Source organism: Parasteatoda tepidariorum, chromosome 10 (genome assembly GCF_982258835.1).
Source record: "Parasteatoda tepidariorum strain Cologne lab strain chromosome 10, Ptep-v5.0, whole genome shotgun sequence".
Classification (NCBI taxonomy): Eukaryota; Metazoa; Arthropoda; class Arachnida; order Araneae; family Theridiidae; genus Parasteatoda; species Parasteatoda tepidariorum.
Window position 1 is genome coordinate 99,471,319 of NC_141764.1, and position 16,378 is coordinate 99,487,696.

Consider the following 16,378-nt stretch of genomic DNA (forward strand, 5'->3'; position numbering starts at 1 on the left):
AATCATAAGATTTTATAAAATTCACGCCTTTTTTTTCAATAAAACTGTATAACTTAGTAAATGTTATATGGCATTTTGATATATATGTTACGGCCAAAGCCCGAAGTCCGGCCACTTCGCGAATTGGCCATACCTCTCGGCCAAAGCGCGAAATAATTGAAACGATCAGTGAATATTCTACTTTGGCCGGCCATCTTGCGAGGTGGCCACGATGTTCCGGCCAAAACGCGATATGCTCATTCAAGAATGCCCGGTAGGCGGCGCATCTGCAATTCCGGAGGGAATGTGCCACGTGGCGACATTTGTCTGCTGCTTCTCGATTCTTCCACAGCAATTTCACTGTGAGTTGAGTGCTGTTTTCCTCGTATTTTTTTAGTATTCTATATCGTATTTCTATAGTATTCTATATCGTTTTCTCATAGGCTGCCCCATGGCTACTTCTGAGGGGACTAATACGCAGGGCGATGTCAGTGAAGTAGCACTTGATATTAAAACAAGGTTCTCTGACACCCTGCACACGCTGCTGCAACAAAAAGCAGATAATGCGGGGGATCCTCACCAGAGACAAATACCGCACTTTTGTAGAAGACGTAAAGCAGACTAAAGTGTCTGCAAAGTAAAGCAGAAAAAACAAAGCGTTGATTATCGTCGACTGAGAAAATATGATGTTATTGAAGTTAACGGCATAGATTTATCGTGCCAGTAACAGGAGATAATTGTGTTATCTTGTATTATGCACACACAGAAGAACTATTCGCTCGACACCCACTTGAAAATTGGATAAAGAGGTCGCACAAAGATGGAAAAGGAGCTAAAAACTAAGTAAACAAATGTAACGAAAGAAGTGATTACATTATATCTACGCTTATGCAAGCCATGCCAAACCAAACTATCCAATCCTAAGAAAGGTCTACTTTCCAAACCTTTCATATGTAAAGAATTAAATTCCAGATGCCTGGTGGATCTCATTGATATGCAGACGAACCCTGATGGAGATCACAAGTTTATACTCAATTACCAGGATCATTTAACCAAGTTTATATTATTACGACCTCTGAAAAGTCAAAGAGCAGAAGAAGTTGCTTACCAGTTACTTGATATCATCACCACCATAGGTGCTCCAATCAGATAATGGAGAGAATTTGTAAACCAAGTTATAAATGAACTGAAAAACATGTGGCCGGAATTGAAGCTTGTTCACGGGAAACTGAGGCATAGCCAAAGCCAAGGTTCCATCGAACGTGCCAACCAGGGTGTTCAGAATATGATGATGCCATGGATGCAGACAAATGAATCAACACATTGGGCTCAGAATCTGGTGCTTTTGATTGACATCGATAGCGAACTGAACTGAGAGTAGGTTGTGCTCAATCAAGCTCCGACGATTCAGAATCATGCCTTATCATCGAACTGCCAGCGGCGGGAAGGTTTCACCTCCCGGCCGTAGTCAAGACTCCTCACCTAATATCTCAGCTTCCTTAGATGTTGCAATGGACGACGCCACTAAGATGTGCGAAGATCTCAGGGCGAGACTTCGACGCTACGATGTGAATTATTTCCTGGATGATCCCACCAATGTTCCCACCCCGACTCCCGAGCCCAGCGCCCCCGAAACATCTGAGACTGAAGAGCCTGTGCCCGTTCCCGAGCCCAGCGTTCCTGAAACAACAGAACCTGATGAGGAGGCCTCGGCATCCGAAACAGCGTTCCCAGATATTCCCTCCACTAAGCCTCCAGCCAAGAAGAGAAGGAAGAAAAAGAAGACGAAAGCAGCCAAGAAAATCAAAGCCTCTCCCTCAGCTAAGCCTACTGCCTGCCAACCACCTTCCACTGCTCTTCCACCGCCGGAGTCACCCCCACCAGCCCCGATGGAGACCACCGACGCCGCATCTTCCAGGGCCAGCAAATAATGATGTGAAATCAGCTAAATTCCTGAAAGTGCTCCTTCGTGGCCTCCCAAGGGACTTCGACCCAGACCTAATTTCCCTTGAATTAGGGAAATTAAATATCGAAACACACAAGATCATCCAGTTCAAGAGGAGGGTGGGTGGAGCCTATCAGCCCCTACCACTTTTCCTAGTGATCCTACCCAGGCTGACCAACCACACGAAAGTGTATTTCACCGACAAAATCAGAGACATCCAGTTCAGCGTTGAGCGGTTCCACGGCGGCCGTCGGCCGATACAGTGTTTCCGCTGTCAGGCCTTTGGACACACCCAGATCTCTTGCTCAAGCCCTCCAAAGTGCATGAAGTGTGCCGAAGGGCACCACTCTTTTCAATGCAAGAAACCAAGGGACACTCCTGCAACTTGTTGCAATTGCAACAAAAATCACACCTCCAATTTCTCAGGGTGCGAGGCCCGCCCCTGTAGAAAAAATCAAAGACAGAAGAAGACCACCCCAGCATCATCTGCACATAGATTGGTCTCCTTAATTAAAGAACTACAAGAATTGCTTAAAGACGAAGGAGTCTTGTCGCTTCTTCAGTCACTCTTACCCCAATCTTCCCTTATTGCCACATCATCTTCGATGAAGAAGTAGATAGCCCGCTGGGCTAGAGGCTTCGTAAAACTTATTTTATATCGGTATATCGGCTCAGAATCTCCGCTTTATCCAATGCATGAAAAACCGTTCTTTCCACCAAGGCATTCAGCAGTCGCCATATGAGGCCATGCTTGGCTGCAAAGTGAAAGTGGGGCAGAGTACTTTAAATCTGCCCAAAGAGGTTGCCAATAATCTAGTTACAGAAGAAGACCTCGAGAACGTCGAGTCGAACAAGAAATGGAGGTTGCTATAAATTCAAGGAATGCATTCGGAAATGAAGCTCCTGTTATGACAGTGGAACCATCCGAAATTACTGAAGGGTTGGCCGGCAATAACTGTGATAATATTCTGTGTGGTGGGTGGAAAAGAGTGTAGAGCAGTGCATTCTTGCAGATCCCGCGGGAAAGATGTCCATGCAATTTGTGGAATTAATTACGGAGGGGAAATTACTTGCAGGCTATTTCACAATAAACAAGTAATCAGCAAGAAGAGGTCAGGAGCTCATGCTAGTTTGCAAACTAAAGGTGCAAAGATACTGAGAAGTTCAGGTGCAAAATTTCCACCAGCCAAAGTTGGAGATAATGTGCGTATCCGCATACCAGATGTTGACAGGGGTTGCGGTGATCCAAGAAGCGTTCTTGCTGTTGTCATGAACGTCGAGGACGGTTTCTACAAGCTAGGAACAGAACATGGCGTTCTCAAACACCTGTATTCCAGAAGGGAGTTTTCCATTCTGCACGAGAAACTACTAACACTTGATTCCATAGGCACAAAAGAAAAATTGCTACGAACCATAGCGTCTTCCTAATCATTGACAGGGGGCCAAGGCTACAAGAGATGCAATTGCTCGACTGCTACAAGAGATGCAATTGCTCGACTAAGTGTGTAACAAACCACTGTAAATGCAGAAGCAACAAACTTTTATGTAATTCGAAATGTCACAAAAGTTCAGCTTGTTGTAATAAGTGATTACGGTGATTTATAATTCATTTTTTAATTAAAGGAAAAGAGTAAATTTTTTATGTTGGTCATTTTACTACTTATTTAATATCTTTCGTGTTTCTAATAACTTTTAGTGGTACGGTGGGACCAAAATTTTTTAATATTTGTTTTATTAAAAAGTTAATTTTCTAATATTGCCTCTTTTGTTTTCCTTTTTAATTTAATAATATTAAAAATAAACAAGAATTAAATTTAAAAAATTTAATTTTTTACTTTGTCTCAAATGGTAACATCCCACCGCAGTTTGTGGGTGTCAGTATTTTTGCTGTTATTTTGGAAATTTTTTATTATTATCTCCCATTTAGCATTAAATTGCTCAGAATAAAGCAGGCAAAAACCCTTTAGAACCTTTAATTCGCAATCTGGATAAAAAAGTTAAGATGTCTTTAATGTTGTATTTTCTAAAATTTATTAACTATGTGTATTTCCAAGTGATGTAATGCGACATTAAGATAAGTTTCGATCCTTATAATTTAAAACTTAATGTATGATTTATTATATTAATAAACTAGGGGAAAATGAAACGTTGTTGAAAAGTTGAAAAAGGAAAGGGAAACCAAAATGGTTAGTTATATTTTTAATTATTTTAAAATATATTTTGGAGCCTTTAGTCAACTTTAAAATTTTTGTTCATAGGATTTAATTCTCAACGAGGAAAAAAATACAAGTGACGAGGAGCGAGTCATAGTATTAAGGGAACGTAAAGATTCTAAGCCGTTAGATATTCCGGTTCAAGGTTGTGTATTTCATCCTGAATACAACGTGTTTGCTCCTAAAATTTGTTTGAATAATGCAAACTCTGATTTTCCTGATATTTAAAAAAACTCTAATATAAATTTAACCATTGTTAAATCTGGTCTAACTCTACCAGAAGGCCCGTTCCCAAAAGACGCAAATCAAAACAGGCGTTCTTTCTCCAACATTTATTACTTTGCCATTACAAAATCAGGTTTAAGAATAAGAAGGTATTGGTTGAGTTATTCATCACAGCTTGATTGCGCGTACTGCCAACCTTGTTGGTTGTTTCCTCAACCACGTGACTGTTTAAATTGTCCATGGAGTTACAAAGGAATACGAGACTGAGAACATTTATCAGAGAGGATCCAGAGCCATGAGCAATCTCAACAAGATGTCAATTCCTGCGTTATATTTGAACAATGGAAAAAAAATGAAACGATTCATGAAAGTTGGAAAAAAGGGCTAAAAGAAGAAAAGAATTTTTGGCGAAAAGTTTTGCGAAGAATTTTAGATGTGACTTTAATGTTATCTACTTGCATTTCGAGGAACAACAGAAATATTGTACCACCAAAATAATGGCAATTTTCTCTCAATAATTGAACTTTTAGCGAAATATGATCCAATTTTAGAAGAGTTTTTGAAACGTCCGAAAGGATCATTACTTAAGTTCCTCCGTTTAAAATGAACTTATAACTTTTTGGCCTCACCGGTTTCCAAAGACAAAAAAAAAAAAAAACGAACTGAAAAATGCCCCATACTTTTCATTAACTTTAGACACCACTCAAGACATAAGAAAAATTGATCAACTGAGTGAAGTTTTCCGTTATGTAAAGGTGATCTATGATGATGAAGGAGATCCAATAGAATTGAGGATTTGTGAGACTTTCGTATCATTCACCGAAGTCCAAGATCAGTCGGCCCTTGGATTTCAAAACAGATCCTGAAATCATGTACCGAAAAAGGCTTATTAAACAGGACTGTAGCAATCTTTTTTGATACAGTGCAAAGCAAATATGAATTTTTCGGGAATAGTATCATTAGATAGAACGATCTCCAGGTAACAGCAAATGAAAATAAAGAATCATCCAAAATTACCCTAGAAATGTATGAAGCAGTGTATGCTTTAAAGGATAGATATACAGATATTCTGAAATCTTTGAGCAAAATTATTTTATGCAGTAAAAAATCTGCGGAAAGGATTGAAGCTGCGGGACAAAGAAAAAAAATTGAGAAGTTTGACTTTGTTCTGCTTTTTGTAATCTAAACTAAATTGCTAAATAGTGCCAACTTAGTCTCTAAGTGTGTAATTGAGCTAGCGTCTGCTCATAATCTATTGAAATGCTCGCTATTAGAAACTAAAGAAATGAGGAACAATTTCAACAACTTGCTACAAGAGGCATCGGATGCGTATAAAAAATGGGGCATACTGAATATATTTGAAAATAGAGGAAATCGAAAAATTAAACATTTTGATGACTTATGTGAGGGCGAAAGATTTGAAGATCCAGAGTCTTGTTTCCGGGCAACTGTCTTCTATCCAGTTATGGATACAGTAGCTTTTCAACTGGAGAGCCGTTTCAAAGACATGGATGCGGTTGTCAACACTTACAAAGTTCTTCAACCACCAACAACACTATAAAGAGAAATTGAGGAACATGCCAAAACTTTTGCCTCGAAATTTTCTGAGGATGTTATTTCACTTTTCCCATCTCGCTGTCCATAAGATCGTCTTTTATGGATGAAATTTAAAAAAATGAAAGATGTTAAAGGGATTTTTTACTAATTAAAAATTTTCTATCTTCTAGCTATTCTGATGTTTGCACAACCTTATTTATGAACTTAACTGTACCAGTAACCGTGGCAACTGCAGAAAGTATTTTCTCTAAATTAAAGAGTATAAAAACTTATTTGAGGAGTTCGATGGGGCAGGATCGATTGAATGATGGACTTGCTTTATTGTCTATTGAAAACGAAAAAGCATGAAATATTGACTTCGGCGATATAATTGATGAATTTGAGGTAACAAAAGCCAGGAGAAATAAATTTTAAGTTTTGAAATGTTTTATTTCAGATTTTTTTTTTAGTAATTAACAATAGATTAGCAAATTTAGTGGACTGTGTTTCAAATTATGGATCGATTTATATTTTGTACTAATTATCAACTATTTTTATGACTTTTTTAAAATTTTATATGAATTTTTTTTCTTTTTACATTTTTAAAAAAATTATATTACTGTGAAATCTTTTTTAAAATTTACCTTAAATATTAATCTAAATTTTTAAATATGAAATTTTTATGTTAGACATTTATTTCAATGCAAACTGATGTGTATAACTTAAGTGTATAAATCTATCAATCAAACTAGAATCATTAAATACATTTAAAATCTGTAATTAGTATGTGTTTTGTAATTATTCTTAGATGTCTTGACGTCTTAGACCCTTATTTATGACCAAAAAGGAATTTTTTAAATGCGATAACATTTTACATTCTAGTGTTAAATTTACAATCTACAATATTTTGTAATCTCATTTATATGTGAACAAGTAACTTATTTTCATAAATATATTAGACAACATGATACATAAATGGCAAAATGACGATTAGAGATGGAGTACACAAAGTTTTAGAAAGGGCTCCGTCCCGGTCAACAATTTGGCCCCAGGGCGAAATTATGGCACTGAGTGTGGAGTTCGAGGGAATTCGATGTTAACGTTTTTGGTTCAAAAATAGAGTTCTATACGGATCACAACCTTCTACCATTTCTAACCAAAAGTGCACTGCAAACTATATGACTCCAAAGATGGGTATTCCCCTTACAAAGATATGACATAACTATCAAACATCGCCCTGGAGCTAAAATGCCCGCAGATGTTCTAACATTGTCTATTTTAGTGTTTCTACAAATTTTTTTTTTTTAGCTGTACATAATGAACAATTTTAGAGCTTAAAGAACATTACCTTTACGCATTTAAATATATTAATTTTGGTTCATGGTTAAGATATTTATTGATAAGATATAGATACTGATTATAGAAATATTCAGTGTTCATTTTAATCTTAATTATCAGATAAAAAAATAAAAGTAATATCTCTATCTTGGTTGGGGTGTAATGATTGGCTCACCTTTAGAGGACGAGTTAATCACGTACCTAATTAAAGAATTAAGAGAGAGTAGATGAAGAGGAGCCGGCGCGTTACTCTGGCCCTTCCTCTATTAGAGTATATTTTTATATTTCTTTATTTTGATCGCTGAGGGCCCTTATAATCTAAGAATTGTTTCGTTTAGTGTTTTAAGTGTTAATTAATAAATATTTTTGCTGCTGTTTACCTTATTGGATTTATTTCAAAGGCAATAATGCTCGTCACACGATGTTTGGCCTATTCGGGTCAAAATTAACGAGCTTGAACCTCTTGAAAGAAAAAGAAACATTATGTTATGTGGTTTGGTAGAAACTTTCTACTAGAAAGAAACCTATTATGAATGAAAATCTAGTGTCATTTGTCGATGAACTTTATAAATTACAAAAGAAAGGCCTAAAATGGATAGATTCTAAACATGGGGAGAAAAAGCGTCAAATCACATTATTTACATTAATATGTAGTAGTGATGCGCCAGCTCGTTGTGCTATGCAAAATTTTAAGCAATATAACGGACAATTTGGTTGTGGATTTTGTGAAGAGGAAGTAGAGAGGGTGAAGGTCATTGCAGAATCTATCCTTTTAATGGAGAATTAACTGCAAAAAGAACCTTCGAAAACTGTATTGAAAATGCTGAAAAAGCATTATCTATCGGTAACGCTGTTAAAGACAAACTTTTAAAGATTCAATTTATATTTCAACAAGGAATCTTACCTTGTTTCAGTTCCAATCTATCAGTCTTCACCAATTATTCTCTTCCGGATCTTTGGTTGTAGATAACTAAATGAACACCTATACTGAAAAATACTTTGAACAAAGACGTTTAAGAACGATATTTAATAATCATAATAAAATAAAAATAAAAGCTATTTACAGATGAAAAAAGTTGTAAGCTGTTCTCAACAAATGCTAGGCTACACCACACTGGAGGAGAAAAAGTTCGCAAGTGAATGTTTCAATATTTGTCCACTAAGGGAAGATTTTCAACAGTATTAAAGGTGCGTCTATTTTTTTTTCGATGCTCGACTGAACCGAGAGTAGGTCGTTCATCTTAGCTGCTCCTGATCACGTACCGAAGCTGAGAGTAGGGCGTGATCAGAGACCCCTTACAGGCGTTCCTGTGCCGCATACATGCGGTAGCTGTTATCGCTGCTGATCCTGAGTTCCTGTTACATGTAGTCGCTCCGAATTGAGAGTAAGACGCTACATTGTATTCCAGTTATATGTAATTTGTCCCGAATTGAGAGTAGGGCGTTACATTTTATTTCAGCTTTATGTAATTTGTCCCGAATTGAGAGTAGGGCGCTACATTTTATTTCAGCTTTATGTAATTTGTCCCGAATTGAGAGTAGGGCATTACATAGTTCTCATTTTTTATATTTCTTTTTTATTTGATGTCTCCTCTGGTAAGTATTGACCGACTCGTGGTGGAAACCTAGAGCCCTCCATAGCTTACCGGTGTCAACTAAGTCACGAGTTCGGTGTTTGTTTTTCTTCGTCGATCAGACCAGAGATACGGCTCCAACTCGTGAGATAGCATTACCGAAAGGCCCTTTTAAGGGCCATAAAATTATGGCTACTTCCGAGGCTCCTATGGACGCGGAAATTGTTAGTGATAAAAATAGCGATCAAATGCCCGAGATTATAGAGATCCCCCAACCCGTAAATATTATCCCAGGGTTAACTATCGTTAAAGCAATCAAAAAGAAAAAGTGAAAAAATCGCAAAACTAAACAAACGCAGTCCACCGACGATGACTGCACAGATTTGGAATCGGATTCACCGATAGACCAAAACCACGAACACGAAGACTCCGCTATTATCAATTTAGCCCAACGCTTCGATGATGTGATTTTTCACACTTTACTTTTATTAAAGAATGCCGCCTCATTTGCTGATAACGGCGAGAAAATGAACGAAAACATAAACCATATTAAGACTAGTTTCAATAACTTTCAACAAGAGCACCGTGCACTAAAAAACCAAATTGTTAATGAATCCAGACTTTTTAGTGAATTATCAAATGCAACTGCTAAAAAACTAGATAACTATGCTAGGGACCATCCAGAGCAATTCCACTCTTTTATATTAGAAGATGAAAGTAAAACTTATGATAACATTATGGATACAGAGTTCCCAGATACTCTTAATCAAAATAGCAGAGATAATAATTTCCCCAAGTTCAAAATCAAAAAGATTCAAGGACACCCCACCTTCTCCCACTAGGGCAGCCCAAAACCACAACGTTTCCCCCGACCCAGAGAACGGGTTCACCACCCAACACAAAAAATCAAATAAAATCCCCCCCCCCATCGTCATTAAAGACGAAAATTTTGATTGGAAAGAATTTCATGAACTTCTGAAAGAAAAGAACATCAATGAATATTCAGCAAAAAACAATGGTGACTATTTCACCCTAAAAACCAACCATCTAGCAGATCGATGCACAATTGTTGGCTTGTTAAAAGACAGAAATATAGCTTATCACACCTACAGCGTCTCCGATGAGCGCACCTTCAGAGTTGATCTAAAAGGAGTCCCAAAAACCTTTGCCGGAGATGATGTTAAAACAGCGAATTTTGCAAGAAGGCATACCAGTCGAAAATGTCACACAAATGTTCAGATGGAACAACGGCAATAAAACACCAATGCCCACATTCGTTGTGACCCTTAATAAAAACAGCGAAAAATGCAAAGAAATATATGGTATCCGTTTCCTATTCAGGATGACCGTAAAAATTGAAGAGTATCGTAAGTCTGACCGCCCTTCGCAGTGTCACCGCTGCCAGGATTTCTTCCATAGCCAGCGGCTCTGCAACCACCCCCCTCGGTGCGTGAAGTGTGCGGGCACCCATAACACTAGTGAATGCACAAAAGAACAAAACGAACCAGCTAAATGCTGTAACTGTGGGGGCGAGCACCCCGCAAACTATTCAGGATGTCCTGCATATGAAAAAGTTCTCGATAAGATGCACAATAAATTCGATAAAAAGAAAATCATTCAACAACAATAACAGAAGAAACTACAATAACAATACCACCAGACCAGGGATGAGTTACGCTAATGCCGTTCAAAACCATAACATTATAGCAACTGTAAATCTAATTCCAGCATTACTGCTACAATAGGCAGTTGAAGCCAGCAATAACTTAGCTAAATGTATAAATATCTTTCAACAACAGCTCTTAAACAACCAAGGAACCAACAACCTCAGCTATGAATAGAAATTACTCCTCTACCCCCCTAACCATAGCTCTTTGGAATGCGAACAATTTACTTCTCAAGTTCGCAGAATTCTTAGATTTCATCGCAAATTATAACCCCGACATCATCGCAGTTACTGAAAAGCACACTAAGCCAAGTAATAGACTCAAAGTACCCAACTACAACACCTTCAAATGTGATAGGATCGTACGTACAGGCGGCGGGTTCATCCACAAAAAATACAATGCTTCAATATATAACATTAGTACCTCAGAAAATAGAGAAGAAACTTCTATCATACTGCAAATAAATAATAATAAAATAAAACTTTCCTGCATCTACAATCCACCATTTCAAATAAGTTCATGAAAAACCTATTCCCAGTCAACCTCCCAACTATTGCTCTAGGAGATTTTAATTCCAAACATGAGATCTGGGGGTGCAGAAAAACAAATAAACTCGGCAGGAAACTTCGTGAACTCGTTAAAGAATATGGTTTAACGGTTTTCACCCCCGAACAACCAACATTCTTCCACCGCAGCGGTACTCATCCACCAGATATCCTAGACTTCTTAATCACTAACATGAGCTCACCATTCGCCATGGCAACCTTAAATGAACTTAGCAGCGACCATTACCCGGTCCTGATAACCACAAACTTAAATAAGCTTTCAAATGACCAATACAGAAGAAAAACCGATTGGATCCTCTACCATAATATCCTTCACCTGACAGACTCCAACGATGATTCAATTCCCTATACTAACGAAGATATTGACTCCTCTATTGAGAAACTAACTACTGTAATGAACTATGCATTTAACGAGGCAACAGTACTCACCCCCACTAATCTGAATAATTTTAAACTACCAGGGGATATCAGGAACATCATTAAGGAAAAGAACAAGCTAAGGAAAATACTACAACGAAGTTTCAATCCAGCCCTCAAAACCAACATCAACAGACTAAATAAAATCATCAAAGAAATCAACTTTGGAACGAAAAACTAGAAAATCTAAACACCACAAACAACTCTATCTGGAAAATGACCAAGTCGCTAAAAAAATCCTCCCTTGAATAAATTGCCCTTAAAAGGACCAAACAGTATTGCATACACATCTGATGATAAAACCTCGATTTTCGCTAATACAATGGAAAACCAATTCAGTAATAATAACGAAAATATTTGCTTCAACAATGAAAATGATATTAATAACTCTTACGACCATATTTTGGACCAAAGTAACACTGAAAACAATATAGAGTTGACCTCAGAAGAAGAGTTGACAAGTATCATCAAAATCCTCCCAAATAAGAAGGCACTGGGACACAATAACATCTCTAACATGATGGTCAAGAAACTATCAAAAAATAAAACCTCACAGCTCATAAACATCTATAACGCCTCTATCAAAAGTCTCTACTTCCCAGCCGAATGGAAAAAATCGGACGTAATCCTTATCCCAAAACCAGGAAAATCAGCCTCAAATCCAGAAAACTACAGACCGATAAGTCTCCTACCCACCCTCTCTAAGGTTTTTGAAAAAATCATTCAGAAAAGATTATATGCCTATAACCACCTCCTACCTGACCAACAATATGGTTTTAGGAAACATTTATCAACGACTAAGCAACTAGTCAATATCCTCGAATTTATAAGCAAAGTGAAATTCAAACGAGAAACAGCCCTTATGCTCATGCTCGACGTGGCCAAGGCCTTCGACCGAGTATGGCATAAGGGATAAATTGTCAAACTTCACCGAATGAACATCTCTCTCGATCTCATCATACTCATTAACTCCTTTATCACAAACAGAATGTTCAGAATCAAGTTTGAAAAATCCTACTCTGACTACAAAAATATAAACGCCGGAGTACCCGCAGGGCAGCATCCTTGGGCCACTACTTTATATCCTTTACACGGCCGACTTCCCTATGGACAACAATAACACGAATGAATTCACCGCACTATATGCCGACGATACCGCGGTCATTACCAAGTCAATTAGCCACAAACAAGCTTTCACCTAAATGAACAATAAAATTAGAGATATAGTGCTCCCTGTGGAAAATCAAACTCCACCCAGATAAATGCCAACTACTCGTTTTTAATAGAAACAAAAAAGTAAAGAAAATCCCTGAGATCACTCTCTATCAACAAACCATTAAACCATCCACTTCAGCAAAATATCTCGGCGTAACCATCGCCCCATCACTTAAATGGAATCTTCATATAAACAATATCATAAAGAAAGCGAATGGCGCATTTTGGGCCCTAAATTCTATTTTGAACTATAAATCCTCACTTGATATTAAATGCAAAAGAACAATCTATCTCATGGCTATTAGGCCAATCCTCACTTATACTTGCCCAGTCATTACAATCCTGAGCAATAATCAGAAACAAAAACTCTCCTCAGCTGAAGGAAAATTCCTCAGAGGGCTTTTAGGCGCACCCAGGTGCATAAGCAACAGAAGTATCAAAAAAGATCTAAAAATAGAAGACATAAACGAATTCATTCATACCCTAAGCAAAAACTTTTATAAGGATGCACAAACATGTACTACTAGTAATTTTAAAGCACTATTAGATATCGACCTTATTGAAGACAACGCAAATTTCAGCCCTATCACAGCTTTTTTTCTTAAGGACGCAACCCTTTTTTAAATTTTCAACTACTAAAAATTTTAACATTACTCCAGCCCAACATGTTAATGTTTTACGCAGCATTTCACAAATATTACATGGACCGAAGAGTCGAGCAACTCCCCCGGGGGTCGTCTCCTAGGAAAATGCAATACTTAAACTTAGTGTAGTGAGCAACCCAGAAAACGAGTGGTTTTACCAGGACGCCTGGGTCACTACTTCCTGAATACTATTTTCTCCCTACTCAAATTCATGTGTACTGCTCTTGTAGCGGGATTATTAGCGTGTGATTTCCTATTACCCTGACAATCCTATTGTAAATATCTTTATTACTTTTATTATCGTTATTCATTCCATTTTACTTCTCATGCCCGTACTTAGTTATTTCACTCATGTACTTTACTCTAGAATTATTATTACGATTGCACTCTTACGTCATGCAATTAATTAACACGCGATAATTTTATCTTTGCGATTTACTTTGTTTTTGTATATATGTAAATAACTTATATAATCAAGTACTTTTATTATTGCGCTTTTATTATTATTAACCTGTTTTCTTTATAGTGCTCATTACACTTTCGTACTACCTTATTACTGTCTAGCATTAACTTATGACTGACTATTTAAATTTTTTCATGTTCTCCTGGCCGCTTTACTTGTGCTATGCACCACCCCCACCCAATTCTTCCCTCCTACCCACCCCGAATATCTAACTTACAAATTCGATGAATGGGTTAAAGCCGCTTCGTGGCTGTGTACCCAGGTTCTAGTTATTTCTACCAATGAACTTATATCCCAACTTTTAACATGGTCGAAGGCTTTATTCCGGACTATATGCAGTGTGTGCTTCGTGGTGTACCACGTCAACTCGTGTGTCTTTTCATCGAGAGTTCAGGCTATCAGTATTCTATAAGTGCCAAGAAGATTCGAATACTAGATGCACGTAAAAAAGATCTGAAACTCCCACATGAATCTTCACGTAGATTACGTAAGACTAAAGATAGTTCCTTCTGGAAAGCTTCAAAACGGCGAAAATTATTTTTACCATAGCCAGTACTTCTAAAAAATCTTTTGAACAATGTTATATAAAAGCATTGGCTTCACTTTGTTCATGCCATAACTCTTGGACACAAATATCACAGCTAATGACATCACGAAAGCAGATGATTGTTTAAGAAGATTTGTGTCAAATGTGAAAAATATTTATGGTGCAACAGAACAATCGTATAACATTCATCTTTTACTGCACCTGCCTGATACTGGCTTGGGGTCCTCAGTGGGACAATTCATGTTTGAAGATAGCATTGGAAAACTAAAAGACCTACATCACGGTACAAAGAGTTTACCTCTGCGAATTACTTCAGGTTACACCAGTAAATCACTACTAGCAGTTCTCATATCTAAATAAGAGATAAGAAACCATCAGGTATTAAAATTTGTTGATGAGATGCAAACAAACAAAACTGTAACCAAACAAGACATGGATGCACGTTATTTGGAAAACCAATATATCAAATTTTGTTTAGACCATAAGAAAAAGCATTTAAAGAAGTAATATTATCCAACGTACAATTTTATAAAAGGATAAGTTATTCAGGTCACACTTTTAGTTGCAAGGAGTATTGCTCAAAAATTTATTCACGCGGATTATGCTGTAGCATTGTGAAACAAAAACTGTGTAGAAATTCATCCACCAAAAACTGTTCGCAGTTTTTATTGAATTGAATTGAATGTTGGGTTTAATGGCACAAAGTCCACAGAAGGACATGCTGCGCCAAACAAACGGTTTTAAAATAAAATCCTACTTAGATGTATACTACAAGTTTTTCCCATCAAAATCACACGGAATTTATAAAACTGAATACAACGAAACCAACGCATTCAAGAGTGAGTAAAACAAGATAAAATTTAAATGTAGTTAAGTATCATAAAACAGTTACATTCAAAGCTGAATAAAATCACATAAAATTCTAAATAGGATAAAAACAGTTATATACAGTATAAGAGACCAACTGCGCGTAGAAACGCAAAAATGTTAGGATGATGGCAGTCACCTAACAAATCCTGCAGTGTTAAAATGGAACTACCATAAAATTGTCACAGGAACCAAAAAAGGTTAAACGATGACGGAAACATGGGCAATAAATTAAAATGTGATGGATTGTGAGTAAAACGTTGCAAGTATTGCAGTGAGGAGAAGGTTCATCAAACAGCAAGTGAAGGTGGGTCAATCGAGTGTGGCCAATTCGAAGACGAGTAAGTTTGACGTCTGCCCTACGATTACGTAGCACAGGCAATGGATCTAAATCAATTTTTATAGCACGCAATTTATTATTAATTTGGAGGTCCCACTGCTGCAACCATAGTTCGCAGTTTTTAAGCCTGGCTTCACATTTTGTAGAGATCTTTATGTTAGATTTACCAAGAACAAGAGAACATACACAAAGATTTTAAAGTACTTATGAACTATCTTGCAACCAGAGCTAACATTTTTTTTTTTTTTTTGAATATCTGGATTTAACAAAAATGTGCCACTTTTCATGGAATTTTCGAGCTAAAACGTGTTTAAAACTTGAAATTACAGATGATTCTGATAACATAAAATACAAGTTTAGTGTAACAAAATAATAATAAACGCTGACCATATATTTTTAACACAGTTTTTCATACTTATAACCACAAATATTAATATTTAGTATAGATAGAAACACAACACATTTCACAACAATTAGGTTCATATATTGAAGAAATCTGTTAAGTTCAACAAATTATTGCCCATATACAAATATATTCATATTTTGAATATATTTGTTGAATGGTATATTCAATAGTGATACTGATTGCCTACAATAATTGTTTAATATTGATTGCCTACATACAAATTATTGTACTAGTTTTATGCATGAGTTTTTCATTATCGATTGTTACGAATAAATGTCAAAAACATAATCATGTGCATCTCATTCCCCTAAAAAAAGAACACGTTTTTATTGTTGTGTCACTTTATGTAAACATTTCAATATATTTGAAAGAAGTCGAACTGGCGAAAAGTGATCAATAACAAAGTAAAAGTTAAATTTTATTGAATACACTAAAA